General features: G+C 47.9%; 1 protein-coding gene across 6 annotated transcripts in view; it reads right to left on the bottom strand.

The window, feature by feature from the left end:
• FOXP1 (forkhead box P1) overlaps positions 1-16,562 on the bottom strand; it is a 386,150-nt gene extending 369,588 nt beyond the window's left edge. For 2 of the 6 annotated variants that reach the window (XM_065686923.1, XM_065686924.1), the window contains exon 1: positions 16,443-16,561. The gene's annotated coding sequence lies outside the window, so the exon portion shown is untranslated. Of the gene's footprint in view, positions 1-15,619; positions 15,715-16,442 lie in introns of those variants that run through there. The other 4 variants (XM_065686908.1, XM_065686906.1, XM_065686928.1 and 1 more) reach the window with 3 other exon arrangements.
• Positions 16,563-17,024: the final 462 nt, after the last annotated feature.

Below are 17,024 nucleotides of genomic sequence, written 5' to 3'. Positions count from 1 at the left end.
ATCCAGTAACTCTGGCAAGTTATCCTTTGGGAAACACGCATCCCCTAAAGCATCTGCGTATCTCGGAGAGTGTCTGAAAAGCTTCATGGTACTGAGCCTTAACACTTTTACTTGCATATACCATACCCAAGATCATCAACCCAGTAACACCGTCACACGTGTGGTACATTACTGTATGGTCAATCTCCCTAATTATTCTTGAGTTATTTTTTCCGGTAGATCTACAAAATTATCAGCATAAATCTCAAAACATTTACCAGTCAACAAACTCAGCACAACAGACATAAGTTTGGCCCTGACAAATAAAAAGGCTAAGGAAAATGTATTTATTTGTAGCAAATGTCCTTTCCTATAACCGTCAAACAGATTACAACTGCATTTCTCTCCTCGCCTTGCACCCTGGGATCCAGACATTTAACTAGCACACACTACAGGCCTGGATTAATCATAAATAGCATATATTTTTAAGTGCATTAATTATGTAACAGATGCTTCCAGGATTCCAATGGAGGTAATTTTTAAAATCCCAGAGTACAGTTTTATGAATCTGTGCAGTTTCAAGGTTGTTTTTAATTTGTGCTCAATACTACACTTATTTAAAACCAAGAGGTAATCAACCACTGCCTATTTTCTTTCTCCTGTGCAGGCAGGAAGATGTACCCTACGCTGTTAGCACTGGACATCCCAGCTGCTGATGGAGGTTCCTTCCATTTCTTTGCCATGACAGCATAATTGGAAAATGAGCCTTCTCCTATTAATTTCTCTCTCTCAGACTAATTTCTGCCACTCAGAAGTCTGCCTTCTCCTGCACTCCCCACTCACGTAACGGATATATTCAGTGGCACATACTGCACGTGGAGTCCTGAATAAGGACAGTGTGGCAGGGGACAGAGTGCCCAGGGTCTCCAGAGAATGCTTCCTTTACTGATGCGGTGCCATGAAACAACTCTCATGGCAATGCAAACACAGAGGCGCAGTACATGGCGTGGGTGAGCCACCCAAGCCATCCACCAAAACCCCTCTGACCGACAAGTGTCTTGCAGCAGTAGCTGTTATCACATCTATACCTTCAGAGGTCCTGCTGCTGGCTTACTTTGAAAAACGGGAGTAAAATGGAGTTCACTCATAGTGTTCTGCTACTCTACAGAAAAACAGGGGTTACCTCACTTACCTTGACGGGTAACAAACACAGGACATCCAGGTGTGGGGAATACATGCAGATCCACAATACTGTCTTGCTAGCTAGTTACCAGGAACTAGCCTGTACTTCTTGTACAGCCAGCTTCTGCTGCTAACCACCACGGGCAACTTTACCACCACCAACCAGAGCTTGCATGGGTTGGCCCAGCTATACACTACAGCAACAGGCTGGGGAACGGGTGGGATGGTGGAGATCCCAGTAGCCTTTGCATGGATGCACTGGAAAACCCTAGGGCAAGAGCATTACAGACATCATGTCTTGGATGAGAAGTTTGCTTTTCTCTCTCTCTTTACACACCACGTAATTCCTGGATCAAGTCACAGATCTCCTCACAGAGTTTCATCTCTGCTTTCATCTTCAACACTTAATTCATACTGACCTGGAGGGTCATTTTTCCAGCCTGATAAGTGGGAGAGCCCCTGCCCTGGTAGCATTACCTTGGGCCTCCCCCCTCAACAAACCCTGGTCTAAAAGGCAAGAGAAGAAATACAGGAGCTTGGAGAGCAATTAAAGCTCCAATCAGATGTGGTGTTGACATGTAAGAGCAAAGAGTGAAAAACCCTGACACGAGGTAAGTGTTATTTAGGAGTACGTACAATTGCACATGCGAATACGAAACCTCGGCACTCTGTGAAGAGAAAGGGTGAGGACAGGAGCAGTTCAGGATTGCAGCTCTGCTCACCTGCACCATCAGCCACCCCTGGGGAGAGCTGGCAACCCAGGTTGGGCACAAACCAAGGAGGAAGAGAAGGTGGATAATAAGTATTTCATTCCTATTAAGTATTTTATTCTGACTGCTACTCCTTTCCAAAAAATAAAGGTAATAATTAAAAGTGATGGTTAATGCTTTGATGCCTCGCTTCACAGTCTGCGCATTCAAATTCCTCAACAAGACAATGCAAAAACGGGTAGTTAACGGGCCCGTCAGCTGCAGAAGGCAGACAACTTTGTGCAACAGCAGGGAGGCCCCAGGGCGGGCAGCTGGGTTCTGGTCTGGGTCTCGCTCCCCCAGGCGTGCTGCAACCAGCTTCCTCAGTGTGCGGGGCTGCATGCCACCGCCAGAGCCACACTGGCACAGCCCTGTCCACCAAGCACCCAGCATTCTTGCTGGTTCCAGTCTCCCCCAAAAGTATCCATCAGCTTTAAAGCAAAACCCACGGAGCAGCCTCACCCCACCTCAGCATCAAATGCCAGTTATGCAGGAAGGCTTGCAGAGAGCCAGGTCACCCCACTAAGCCTTCCTGAAACACCCTACCAATGCCCTCCTGTCCGTGCATGGGGACAGCACCCCAAGTTCTCACGGGCAGAGAGGGAAACCAACCCGAAGCACACAGCCTGCCTAGTAGAGGGATTAGGCCCCTGCCAAACTGCAGCCTAACTTCACCCCCATAATCCCTGTGACACGTGTGAATGCCGACACCATGCCAGATAAGGTGATAACACTCGTAGGCTGTACCTGCTTGGCATGGCTCGAGTGAGGCTCCCCCAGGGCTCCTCCAGTTTCGCTTCCTGCTAAACATGCACCTGGCACCCATTGCAGAAGCAATAAAAGCATGAGCCATATTTAAAGCTTTACTTAAACCCCCAGTATAAGCCTGAGCGAGCCCCACACCACGCTAACAGCCATCCATGTCAACACCTGGGCTTGCAGATGGCCCCATCGCAGACGGAGCCCAGCAGCAGTGCCCATGGCTATCCCTGCATGGGCAGACACTGGCAGCAACACTCCCTAACCACCTTCACACCACAGCACATCCAGCGTGTGCGTCTTGCGCAACACTGAGTGAACAAAGACTATGGGTCAGACCCTTTCTGGTGTAAACGCATGTGATGCTGATGAGCTCTGGCCACCTATATCCTTCTCAACTTCTGCTCTTTCTCTCAGAAGTTATCCAGCAGGCTGGACACAGCTTTATCCGAGTGTTACGTGCAACTCTATTTGCTTAGCACACAGATAAGTTATTAACAAAACAACAACAAACAACAGCAGCTGGTAACCTGGATATCTCTCAGTGCCTTAATCAAAAATACCCAGGCTCTGGACCAGCTCATTATCTACCACTAAACAAGGAAGAAGAAAACCTAAGGAAGACACAATGCCAGGCTTTTCAGTATGTGCACATTAACAACTTCAGTACCTGGCACTAAAGGAGCAGCATTAAATTAAGAACTTAATGAAAACTCATACTTGCACCAGCTTGGTGGGGTGGTCCCACCAGCAGGTACTGCTGGGAGCATGTCCCAGGGCAGCTGTGCAAGGAAGACTCCTCTGCCTACATGAAGAAGAGCGGGTCCAGGCACAAAGCCTCTGGCAGAGGTTTTACCTCACTGCAAAGCCAACTAAGAGGCGTGAGGTTTATCAAGGGGGTGGCCCTGACCTCCTTGGACCCTCCCATGACCTCCAAAGAGTCCAATGAGGATGCTCAGCTGGCAGAAATGAGGATGCTCAGCTGCTTAAGGTAGTTTTCTGCTGGTCTTACTTCCTGCACGGTCTCAGCCTCAGGCAGTCAGCTGAAGCCCAGGGGACACAAGGGAAACACCCAGGGACAAGCAGACAGATCTAAATCTGCTTAGCTGCAACATGAACCAAGCCCTCACCCTATACAGCACCAAACAGACTGTCACACAGTGTGTGAAAGCAGCGCCACCCTCCATCCAAGAAAAAACAAAGGAGCAAAAGGCCTTCCATAGAAACAATTCTCATTTGATACATGTCATGAAGTTGTGAGCACACTTGAGTCACGGCACACGTGTGGACCATTGTAATGCACTTGCACAGCAATGTGTCCTCCTCCTCAATCTGCTGAGAGCATCCACCAGGCAGAGGCTGACATGCGGAGGCGAATCAGCGCCGATGAACAGAAACATTAAGACACGCTGTTCTTCAAACGGGGGCTGCACTTGACACTACTTTTATTTACCCAGAAAGTTTTCTGCACTGTATGCCCTTTCCCTTCCAATTTACCCACAGCATCAAGTAGAATCTCCATCCTGCCCTGGACGGTTCGCTGTCATCAGACAAGCAGACAGTGCTTCCAATACAGGCAGATTATTCTTTTTCTTTAGGACCTACGAGAAATACCAGTTGAAATCCTGAATATTATTTTTTAAATGACAGGGCATTATGCATAGTATCTTCCACCCCCTCTTTGTGCTTATGGCACAGTGCAGGGAAAAAAAAACAAAGAAAGGAGGGGGAATAAAACCTTCCCACCAGAATGTAAATATTTCTGTGTAACAAGAACAAAGTATTTCCATACAGGTTTCAATAAAGGATGACTGCAGGCCAAGTTCTACCCTTAGATACAAGCATATAACTCCAGTTAAAGTTCCTCAGAGCTGCCCAAGTTTATGCAGAGGCCAACACAAGCATACTGCTTTCATGTACAGAAGGACTGTGCGCTCAGGAGCTGCAGCCAGACCTCCAGCTCCCTCTCAGAAGACAGACGAGACCTGCTTCAAATCAGAGAAGAACTTCAGAGATGAGTCAAACCTGCAGGATTTGCTGCAATACTCGCTGCAAAAGAGGATGTGAGAACTGGCAAGTACTCTGTGTTTACTCACTGTGCCACCTAATTTTGGAAACTGGAGCTGAGATTCTGCGCTCGAGCACGACTCCGAGGGGTGGTGGGAAGATCCTGGCCACGTTACAAAGCTGCTTGCTGGGCAAAACTGGCATTATGTGCTTAAACGGGGCCACGGGCTGACACGGGCAGAGGTCCTGCAGCTGGCGATGGAAGCGTCCCTAAGGTAGACACGGGACCGTGTCTGCCTCTAGCCCAGGGGACGAGGCTGTGCGGGGAAAGGCTCACAAAAGGAAAAGCGATGCTCCAAAAATCACGCAGTGCCTCAGCTAATGACACAGATTTACACTGGGTGTTAGCCTGTTTCGCTAAAAAAAGCCAACCAGATTTTTTTTTTTTTCCTGGTGCAAACTGTCCTTTATAGACACTATAAATATCCCTCTTACTTCAGTTTAAGCTCTACTTCTCTTCCTTGTTCTCCCACTGACTTCAAAGATAACTTGCAAAACAAGATCTAATCTATCAGTATCTTTTGTCCTCGTGCCTTCCCTCCTGTCACTGGCTGGACAGGCAGGCTGTATGACAGGGGAACCACTGCATGGAGTGCACAGTTTAGATTTGCTTCAATATTCACGTTTTTAAGCAGAAAATGAAAGAAAATACCTAGCTTATACTGAAGAGATCCCCCTTGATTCTGTCTCTGTAATTAGTTCTGTGTTGCACAAACTAGCATCTTAGAAAAAAAACCCTGCTATAAACACCCATCTCAAATAGCTGCAAAAATATTCCTTGCTATCAGACACCAGTGAAGACAAACAGTGGTGGAAGGCAGCCACCAGGAGATTATGCTGAAACAAATGCATTTCTATTTTTCCCTTTAAATTACAAAAGATTATCATTTTACTCAGCAATGCCCCTTATTAAATTGAAACTCTTCACATCAGAATTAAATACGTCCTATCTACTCAAAATGAAGTGTATTATTTATCACTAATATTTAATGACAAAAACCTGATAACTTTCTCCGATTATACCACTGATTTCCTCCAGTCATGCATCATTGGCTCTGCTGGTCATTAGCATTATCACAGTGCATAAACTCTGGCTTATGCAGCAAGTTTGATAACAGAACCAGATGCCCATAGCTACTATTTTTCAGTTTGCTCAAATTTGCTAGTTTACCTCTCTATAACCATGCTTCTATCCACTGGCATCTATTAGAATCCCTAAAAATCCTAGTGACTAAATCTCCATTTCCATGCAACACACTTCTGCACGATCAGAAGTCCTCAGCAAATATAAAGCACTTGCTGAAAAATCAGGTTTCCCCTTCAAGTGTCTGAGGACCCTTTCCCAGAAAGACCAATTCCAATCTGAAAAATAAATAGGAAATACCTAGTTTTCTCCAACTGCTTAACACTAGGAATATGCTGCATAGGCTCAAGATATTTTAGTTTAATTCACAGGTAATGTTCCATTTCAACTTTTATGAAACAGTATTTTTTGAGTGCTGTAGATACTGCTTTTATAGAAGCGAGGAAAACTAAGAACAAGTGTACCCAGTACAACATAGGCTAAAATATACCAAGATGGGTTTCCTCCCTCGTCAGTTAAATCCTGCAACTGAAATGACGGATTAGGAAGGTTTCCTGAGTAAGACCACCACTCCTTACACTACCGGCCTTCAGAAAACTCAGACAGGTTAGCCAGAGTAACTTTAAAATACTTGTACAAGCAATAATTATGCTGCATACTTTCGACATTCCTCTTTCAAAGCCTTTTAAGTATCAAGTGATTTACCACTGTAAAATACATTTTCACTTTTCTGAATATGCAACTCAGGAGCTTTACAAACCTAATACACTTTACCTGAACAGCTACACAGGGGTGTATCATTTACAACTAACAAAAACACGTTACTATGGCTATTTCAGAGCCTCCTTCTCCCAGCACTCATTTAATTCAGCCAAAGAAGGAGATGAGGCCCCTGACACAACTCTTTGATTAAAATACATTACCCAAGTTGTTAAGTTTTGCAATAGTAATAATGTGTTAACAAGCAAAATCTCTTCTCTAAATCTGCTAAGGTAGATATAGGCTGGGAAGTCCCGTACAAACATCCAGATAGATTCTTATTATACGTTCCATGCATGAATATTCAAAGATTTTATTCTCTGAGCCAAAACTTTTTTTTTTTTTTTCCCCTTTTTATTCGTTTTTAAACTCAGTTCACCCAAGGAAGCTCCCATGATTTCAATAGAGCTATCTGGGGCTTGGGCCACATAACCGAAGCAGAATCTGGCTGTCTTACATACTGCACATGGAAATACACCTATTTATGAAATTCACCCGAGGGGGAAGAATAATTTACAGTACACTGATCAACAGAGTTTGCATGATGCTGGCTGAAGGAGCCCTATTTCAGAAGTAGAGCAGTTATGAAAGCAGAAAGTATCAATACTAACGCATTTGGTGCCACTATTATGCTATTTGCTGGGCAGAATTCATTTCACTCACAGAAAATCTCGGTTTGGGTATAGTTCCAGTATCACTACCTGCAATACTAGAAATTGGGGCCATTATATGAGAAAAGGCAGCGATTTGATGAGGTTAATGCCAAATTCTATGATCTCTGTCAAGGCAAAAAAAATAAATGCATCAAGCCCTGGAAGAAAAGCAGTGAGCTCGGGAGGACAGGATGCAGAAGGGCTCACACAGATGCTTCCCCAGCCCCTGCACCTCTCACCATTCAGGTCCTTCAATCTGATCACTCAAAAGTGAAACAAGGAGAAATATTGCCATTGCTCTCTTTTGCCCACCTGCTCCTCCATCTCCCTCTCCAAAATGCACTTCTGACTCGAGCATCAGTCAACATCAAAAGCCTTGCCAGCCCTATCCTTCCCCAGACCTGGCTATTCCCAGCCAAATCCAGCCTCAACATCTTCCAAACAGCCAAATGCCAGGAGCTGCTCCGCGATGCCCCACAACACTCTCCACTGCCACTGCTTTTATGGGGAGCTCTGCCACAGGAGGAAAGGAGGATTTACACCATCGATTTCAATGGAATTTTTCTTTCCAAACGTGGGAACTGGGCCGGATGAGCAAAGCGAGCTGCCTGACCGGCTAACAAAACTCCGTCATGAAGTTCATGGAAGATGGAGTTCATGACTCATTGCCAGCAAGGTTCCTATTGCAACATAAAAACTATTATGAAAATAAAGACTAAAAAACTCAGGCACCAAGATGAACACTTAGAGAAGGTTTTAAGTTCTTAATCCCAAACAGACTACTCCTGAAACACAGCTTGCAAAGGGCCCAGCTGACAAGAGTCATAAAAAGACAACATTGCAACGAAAAGACTATTAGAATAGCACATTTTAGCTGCAAAAAAAAACCCACTTATTTCTGCTCCCCTGGCATTCCCAGAAGTTTCTTGGGAAGAGGTCCCACTCACGTTCACCTCCCAGCTCTCCAAAGGCAGAAAGAGAACATAAACCTCATGCTCGTTGCACAACACTGGGAAGATGCTTTTTAAGCCTGACACTGGTTCCTAAGAAGTATCAGTTAATTACTTAATCCTCCTTAATGGAACGATTATCATTCTTTCAGCAAACAAGGCTGCGAGGATTTAACGTTTTACTGCAGGTTTCATTACAGAAATGGTAGAACTAATACCACTCCCCTCTCGCCTGCTGCAACCACCGATTTCTTTTTCGTCAGTTACATTTTCACTTCTGCAGAGCAGCCTCTGCAAGGCTCTAACACACAACAATCTGCATCGCTGTTTATTCTGCCGTGCAGCCAAGGACCAACCTCCGGACAGGAACGCAGGTGGCTGCAGCACCAGGGAAATCAAGGCACAAGGCAGCACAGAGCAATGAGCCCCGGCGCGAGCCTGGAACAACTTCATCAGCATCCCGGGAACGCTGCGTGGCTGCAGAAGAGGGGCAGCCACTTCAAAGGGAACCAGGGAGGGACGTTTGAATCCCGGCTCAGACAGCTCCTGAATCCCTGAGAACCCCTGGCCGTCTTTATTGGCAATAACAAAAGTCCTTTCAGGGCTCCACTGCTCGCCGCAATCAAATCCAGGCTCAGACATTACTCCTGCGAGCAAGTGTTCTGCAGAAAGGGGGAAATGGGCATCGATTTTTGTGATCAGATGTTTAGCGGCTGCTCTGAATCCCCCCTCGCCATTTTATCTTCCTTTATCACAAGCTTTTTAATAGAGACATGACATTCTGCTTACTGCTGTGCTCCCTCTATTTATCTCTCTCTTAACAATACTTTGGCATCATCGGCTCCGCTATCTAAATCAGCAATAGTGCATGTCCGGTCACATAAAACCGGAGAGGGTTTCCCGAGATGCCTTGGGAAGTCTGACTACTCCGGTTTACTGATGTGCTAATATGCCCGATCTCCTAATTAATGAACAAACAGCTTAGGCTGAATGCTGGGGGAGGGAGACCGACACGAAGGCTGCAGAGAGAGCCCAAGGAAAGACACTTGACCCTAATTGTTAGCAACAAGATGACAAGACTGATCGGGAAGTACAGCTAAAACTCAGATCCAACATGAAAGGAAATGTCTGGCAAAGAGGGGAAAACTAACGATGCCGTTAGAGGCTCCAGCCAACCTGCCTAACTGTGCCACCTTCTGTCAGGCTGTCAGTGCTCAGCACCCAGCCCGGCCAGTGCTCACAGCACCACGCTCCCAGCGCATCCTGCTCTCCATGCCCAAATCCTCATCCTCCTTCCGTAACCCTACAGCTCCAGGAGTGTGCACCCCAGCCAAGGAATAGTAGGAGTCTGCCCCAACCGATGACCGGATGATGGGAAAATGCGGCTCATCCTGCACATTCCCAGCAAAACTTTGGCCACGTGCAGAATCCCAGTGGGTGGATTTTAAGAAGGACCAAAGTTTGGCTGAAGTTTCAGCCAGACTCAGTTTTATCCATGGCAAAACATTCTGCTTCCCTGACCATGTACCACAAAGGGAATACCTGTACGGCTGCACCAGCAGGAAGGGTCCCACGCAGCCACCACACATACAGTACTTGAAGAAACGCTTCCATAAACATTCCAAAAATTCGGAAAAAAGACTGTAAGCACTTTTTACCTGAAAAATCAATTCAGTCAACAGACTAAACAGTGCAAGAGACCCTGCAGCATGCACTCCGGGCCAGGCACCCAGAAGAAAGTTGACTTAGAGATTGCACATCCAAGCGCTGCCATACTGCAAGTACTACACAGCATCACACAAGGAACCCATGCTTTCAGCGTGCCTCATAATGAGCAGCAGCGCTAAACCACCTTATTGAGGAAATAGGCACTTCTAATAAAACACAACAGTGACAAGTATTGTACAGAGAGCGATTAGCAGTAAACAATACACTGGAGAATCACCCGAATAAAACATCCTGGGTATTTATTTGTGTCGCTTTCCCAGACCATTGCAACCGAACGCCGAACTGGGAGGAAAAATGCCCACAATTAGTTCCAGAATAGCACTTCCAGACACACCACAGCCTATCAGATGTATGTAAATATTTTACGATCTGGGTTCCATGTCAGTAGATCTGTCAAGATATTTACAGGGCTTGACAGCATTTCTGTCTTTAATTAAATTTTCGCACACATACTTTAATGTAATTTAAATAGATTATTAGTTGTCAGAATATAGTATAAATTTTGTTTACGATTTGGTTACTTTAAGTACTCACATTGAGGAAACTCATTTAACCCCCTGACTGAGTAGCATTAAATGTTGAGATGAGACTTCCAAAGAGCTTCTACTGCCCTTTGCACTCTCGTAATAACCTTAAATTACTACAACTTAATTGCAATTTCAAGGCACTAAAGTGGAGATGTTTTAAAAACAGCACAGGGAGGGTCAACGAGAGGAGAAAAATTATTTAGTCCTCCTCAGGTACCAAATGCTTCTTGGAGAGAAACTGATTTTGCCCATGCTCTTCCCTTCGCTCAATTTCCATAGAAGACTATCTTGATTTTCAGGATGGCACTGAACAAAAAGTTATCAAGATTATTCTGGATACTTGCCACATACAAACAGCCATTAGACATAAGCCTGCTCACTTGCATGCATGGAAGAGATCGGTGCCAGCAGAAGAGAAAGACAAAACCCTAGAGCGTATTTGCAAAGAAGACTGCATGCGAGCAGAGCCAGCAGCTTCTCTGACTTGGTACCTCCAGTGCTGAAGTAAGAAAAAAGAGCACGTGTTAAAACACTCCAGACATCCCAACCAACAAATATCTGATCTCCTCAATATAGAACAGCTTGATTCCTCTGCAGCCCCAAATGAAATCTGTATTTTCTTAAATTAAAAGACTACAGTTCCCACAATTAAGTTTTTACTCTAATGACTGCATGATTTATTCCATCCTACTTTTTCCCCCCTGTTAAACACTGGCATCACCTTGTTACCTACAGTAGCTGCAATTCCCAACGCACCGCGAGCAGCGGGAATCAAACGGCACGATAGTTTGAGAGAGCAGCAGGCTGCGAGCAGCGTTTTGTCAGTGCAGAAGCAAGCAGTTCGAGCACACACAAGATCTTCTTCGCTTCCTATTGCAACGAGACATCTGACGAGGATTTGGCCAACAGAAAAACACTCAAGACTCACAATTTCAACACTGCTGTGCTCTAGTGCAGCCAAGCACTTACGCGTGTCCTCAATGGCATGAAGTCAAGGACTCCGAGCCTGGCCCTACCTTTCTAAGCATTTGAATAAAGTTTGGTTGCCAGGACCTCTAAGAACAGTCACAAAGACGCTGCTGATCCCTAGTGCACGACGTTTAGAAATTCCACTTAGCAAATGCTTTCTGATTCCTATTGCGTATCATATCTGCGCTGAATTGCTCACTGGGTGTGAAAACATGCTACTATACGTAGCAAGGGGGGGGGGAAGAGGGGGGGAGAAAAAGTTTGAGTGATATGAGTTAGTGACACAGACCAAAAGCCAAACCTGCAGGCAGTGATGTCAGCAGAAGGACTGGGTGAAGGCAGCACGTGCTGGATCAGGCCCTGCACAGGCAGAGCAGCTCACTGCGCCCTGGGCTCACCGCTGGGGACCATGCCATACCCATCAGCTAGTGGGCTGTATGCCCAAAGCAGGGTGCCACCCATGTCCCCATTCTACTGACCACCCCCTGGTCTTTGCCTCAAGCCACCAGCCCCGTCCCACCCTCCCTCCCCAGTGGAGACTTACAGGGAGAAGCTCCAGGAAGCAACTTGATAGCAAGGCTCACTTGAGGAATAATTACAACGTGCTGTTTAATTCAAAGATAAGCTTAAAAATTAACAGCAAACAAAACACTCGTGCACCTGAGCTGCCTGGCTACTGCAGGGCCTGATCCTGCTCCCCCCAGGGTGGGAATCCACCACCAAAGCTTCCTCCCAGCGCCGTGTCCAGGCACACACACGATGCTGAGCTGGATGCCCTCCCAAGGGTAGGAAAGGCCTGAACAAACGCTGCCTCCGAAGAGAAATCCTTGTGAAACCTCCCTACACCATCCTCAGCCCCGACTCAGCTGCATAAAAATATTTCAGCTCAGTGTCTTGAAGTTGCAATTAAATCGTAGTAATTTAAGATTATCACAGGAGCAAAGGGCAGTAGCAGCTCTTCAGCAGACTCCTCTCACCACTTAATGCTACTCAGTCTTGGGGTTAAATGAGCTTCTTTAGTATAAGTACCTTAAAGCAAGTGAATCGTAAACAAAATTTATACTATTTTCTGACAGCATATAATCTATTTAAATTTATTAAAGCTTCTCACAGAAAATTTAAGATGACAGAAGTATCATTATGCCCTATAAATAACTGGACAGCCTTGCAGAAATAACTGTATTTTACATACATATCCTACATATGTGTGTGCATATGTTATTTCATTTGATATACAAATACATGCTCAACAGATAGTTCACAAAAGGAATTACATTATCCGGTTCAATCTCTCAACATAAATGACCACAAGCAGTACGAATACTAAACGCTAGGCTGCAATCCATAAATTTGCCTTTTTACTACCAGCCTTTTCCCTAATTTTTACAATGCTGTGAAACAGGAATAATTCTGGAGCTACAAATGTTTACAGTATATCATACCAAGGATGATCATGCAAATTTTAGCTCTTAAAAAAGGTGATCCACTCCAAGTGTAAAGCATATTGCAGCATATGCTGCGCAGTAATGCCCAATGCATAATTCTCTGCTCAACTTTCCTGCTCCTTCTCTTGCCCGTACAAAAACCAGTTGCGTTACCACCACCGGTGGAACTGATTTAAGCAGAAAATGTTTATAGATGTTAAAAAACACTACCCATTACCCAAAATGGCTTAATAGCATACGTGTGCCTGTTTAACACACATACTTTTTATTGTCTAATTAAAGTATATACCATAAAAATCTACAGGCTTTATAATAAGTTATGCAGGACAGTTATGAAACCTTACCTTATAAAAAGTATAAAGTACTTATTGTGTGATGTGCACTGCTAATTAAAGAAATACTTATGCAAAAAGGTTTGGGATTTCTGAATTCCTCAGTAGATGTGCACTTGGTCTAGGGCAATAGCCTTTTCCTCAGCTCTATGTATTTCTTAATAATAGATATTCCCATTGTTTTGGAATACTTTAAAGCAACGAAAGAGGTGGCACATTCATAGAGTTTGCAGTGAAGTTTCTGAATACAAACGTGAAAGTGTCAAACAACAAAAATAACCTAACTCCCACTGGGCAAGTCTGATTAATACTTAAATCCTAAATGTTTGTTGAAGTAAAATCAAGTATCTCTTAATGCTTTTTACTGCTATTTCCACAAAAACCCCACAAAACCCTACACAGTAAGTCTCTCTCACATAGCCATGAAGAGAAGTTACACACAGCTCTGCAAAAATCCTCTTGTATCAAAACCAAGGTGCCATCCTGACCGGTTAGTGATATGTTTGAAGCAAAGATACTACAAGTTTTCTAAACTTCAGGAACGCAGCCATACTACACACGATGCTTAATCACCACCAAACTCCTCTATTATACATCAGCACAGCACTTACACACAGAGGGGAAAAAAAATATAATCCACGTTTCCTTACAATTCAGAGATCCAGAAATAAAAGCTGAATTCCACAGAACTTTAACGGTGTTCAACATTACACTATTGAAACGCCGCCTTCCCTGCAGCTCCAGGGAGCATAAATAAAATCAAACCTAAGTCTCTCTGAAAGTGGATACGGCGTGCTCCAAACCACTATCCCTTCAAATAAAGAGTCAGAAAAAAGCCAAACTCAAAACCCAGCCCATGCACAAAAAACCTGAAGTTTGTCGTCAAAACCAGAGCACCAGAAAAGCCTCGTTTGAGATTGCAGTTATTTTCTCCAAGTTATCCTTTGGTTTCACAACAAAGATCAGCATTTGTAATGGTCCATTTCTGCATAAGTGAACATATAGCCTTGCTGCCTGATCGAATAGTCCAGAGCTTTCAGTGAGGCAGCTCCTGACAACAGCCCAGCAGCAGCTTTGTTTGATCTCTCCTGCCTTCCTTAATCTGGGTTGTCAAGGTTCACTTGTTGGAGGCTGTTTACTTTACTTTTTCCAGAGGAAAAAAAAAAAAGTGATTTTTTTTTCCTGTCTCTCATACAATGACTAATCCAAAGACTAAGGGGGAAGAATGCTGCCAATGCAAGATGTTAAAGCTACAATACCTTCTCGCAATGAGATTTTAGCCGACACCTTTTGAATGGTAACTAGTGAAGAGCTTCCTCCCCCAGCGCCCTGGTCCATTCAACATGCTTGGGAGATAGTTCAAATAAAATGTGCAGAGGGGGAAAAAAAAGGAGACAAATTGAAACCAGCAGCCCCGATTTCCCCGGCTTCCCCCAAATCTGGCTGTGGAGATGCACGGTGCCTCCTTGCCTACACTCGCTTCTCTGAGAACTCGAATTATTTCAGGCTCTCTCAAACTTACGAGAAGCAGGAGCTGCTCAGCAGTAACAGAAGCTGTAAAAATACAACTCGATGGAGTGAAATGCCTATTTCTCCCTCGGCCGCAGCATTAAAGCAAACCGTGGATGAACAGCTCAAGTTTCTTCGACGACATTCCTGAAACTTTTGTCTAATTAAGAAGCTGTCAATAGTGACAGCAGCGTTTGGTCAGAGCAGGTAAAACCCAGGTTTTGAAAAACTATATGGGAAGGAAATACAGTTTAGAGAATTGCTTTAACAGTTACAACCATCCAGCACCCCAGAAATCAGCCGCCTGCGTTGGGCAGACACGCTGCGAGCGGTACACATACATTACTCACTCAAAGAACAGTTACTAAAAACGAAACCTTAAAACTTCTGAGCACAGAAGTTGGGCTCCAGCTTCTCTAGAGAAGCGGCTCGCAGATACCTCGGGTGGGTACGGGAGGTCTGAGCGCTGCTGCTGCCAGCCTTGGGGGGAGATCGGGGGAGGGGGGGAAAGGGGGAAAAAGAATAAAAATAAAGCCGCAGTCTCACTCGGTTTAGTTCGCTCAAAGCAAACCCACGCAATTAAAATCATTACAGCGAAGTGGCAGGAGGCAGGCTCGCTCCGCAGCCAGCCCGGCGATGCTCTCCGCGCCGGGGCCGCCGGATCGTTAGGAGCTGCGCGGGGGAAAGGGGGGTGTGTGGATGATGCGCCCCGCGCAGCGCTGCCCGCGCAGCCGCCACCGGCTTTTTTTCAGGGAATAAAAAAAACCCCGAAAGACAGAGCACCGGCGGGGCGGGGATGGAGGCGGGAGGCGCGGACACGCCGCTCGGACGCCGCCTGCAGCGCGCACCCGGGGAGGCGGGCTGGGCTGCGCGGAGCGGCGCGGAGCGGCAGGTGCGAGGGGCGCAGCGCGGCGTGGCCCTACTTACCGGGCACCGGCGGCTCCGCGGCGGGCAGCGAGCCGCGGGGCTCCGTCCCGAGACTCCGCACCGCGGGTCTGCGCGGGGATGGGGACACACGGACACACACACACACGCGCGGAGGAACGAACACGTGAGGGATGCGCGGTCCGCACCCGCGCAGCTACAAGTTGCGCCGGGCTGGGGAGGCGCTGATGTTTATTAAAACACTTCGTCTCAAAAAAAAAAAAAGAGGGGGGGGGGGAGGGGGATGGGCGCAGCGGGACCCAGGGGTGGGGGGGGGATGCGCGGAGCTCCGCAACTGCGGAAGGACTGCGCGGGTGGAAAGCGGCAACAGGTGCCCGGAGCAGAGGGGAGAAGGGCGGTCGGGCCCGGCGAGGGGGGGGCGGGGGGGGGGTGGGTAGGTGGGAGGGGGGCGCGGCCCCGCCGCAACTTCTTGCCCCGAGTGCTGAAGTTGGGGCGTGCGCGCCCCTTGCGCGGCGGCGCTGGGGGACCCGGCGGAAAGCACGAGGAAGGCGCGGGGAGGGCGGGAGACGCCGCATCCCACAGTCCGCGGAGGGTGCGCGCAGCGCGGGGGACTGGGGGGGGGGGGGGGGGGGGAAGTTTCCAAAGTGGGCGGGCAGCGGCTCCGCACTCTGGGGAGGGGGTTCCGCACCCGCGCACCGCCGCTGCCCCCCCCCCCCCCGCCCCCAGCTACCGCGCTGCCGGCGGTCGCGGGGTGAAGGGGGGGAGGAAGGTAAAGGGGGGGTGGCCGGGCACGTGGGGCCGGCGGGGGGGAAAAGTGCAACAACCCCGGAGGAGCGGGGAAAGTGTCGGGGGGCGCCGGACTCACCCGCAGGACTCGGCCTGCCGCTGCCCAGCACGGCGCGGCCCCGGCGCGGGGCTTTGCCTCTCCGTCCCGTCCCTCCCTCCCGTCCCTCCGGCACGCCGAAGCCCGGGCGGCGCGGCGGCGTGCTCCGCCGCTCGGTAAATAACAATAGAGCCCTCCGCTCGGCGCCGCGCCCGCGGGGCCCCGCACGCCGCCCCGCCGCGCCCCCGCCCCGCGCCGCCCCGCGCCCCCCCTCCCCGCCCCGCGCAGCCCCGCGCCGCCGCCCGCGGAGGGAGGGCCGGGGGGCGGCCGCGACACCCCCGCGGAGGGAGATGTTGTTATTTTTTGCTGTTGTCAGTCTCTGACGTCACATCCACCTGCTGGGTAAACAAGGCTGGGTGCAGGGGAGAGAAGCATCAAAAATAAATCAAACCAGCAGCGCGGGGCGGGGGGGGGCGCGGAGGGGCGCGGGGGGGAGCCCCGCCGGTGCGGAGCTGCGCGGAAGCCGGCCTCGGGAAAGGGGGGGGGGGGTGGGGGGGGGGGCGGGTCGGGGGAGGCGGGGCAGCTCCGCGCCGCGGGGAAGAGAAAGTGGCCGCGGAGCGCGCT

Source organism: Lathamus discolor, chromosome 7 (genome assembly GCF_037157495.1).
Source record: "Lathamus discolor isolate bLatDis1 chromosome 7, bLatDis1.hap1, whole genome shotgun sequence".
Classification (NCBI taxonomy): domain Eukaryota; kingdom Metazoa; phylum Chordata; class Aves; order Psittaciformes; family Psittacidae; genus Lathamus; species Lathamus discolor.
Note: the sequence above shows the minus strand (reverse complement) of the source record. Positions and strands in the feature narration are given on the sequence as shown.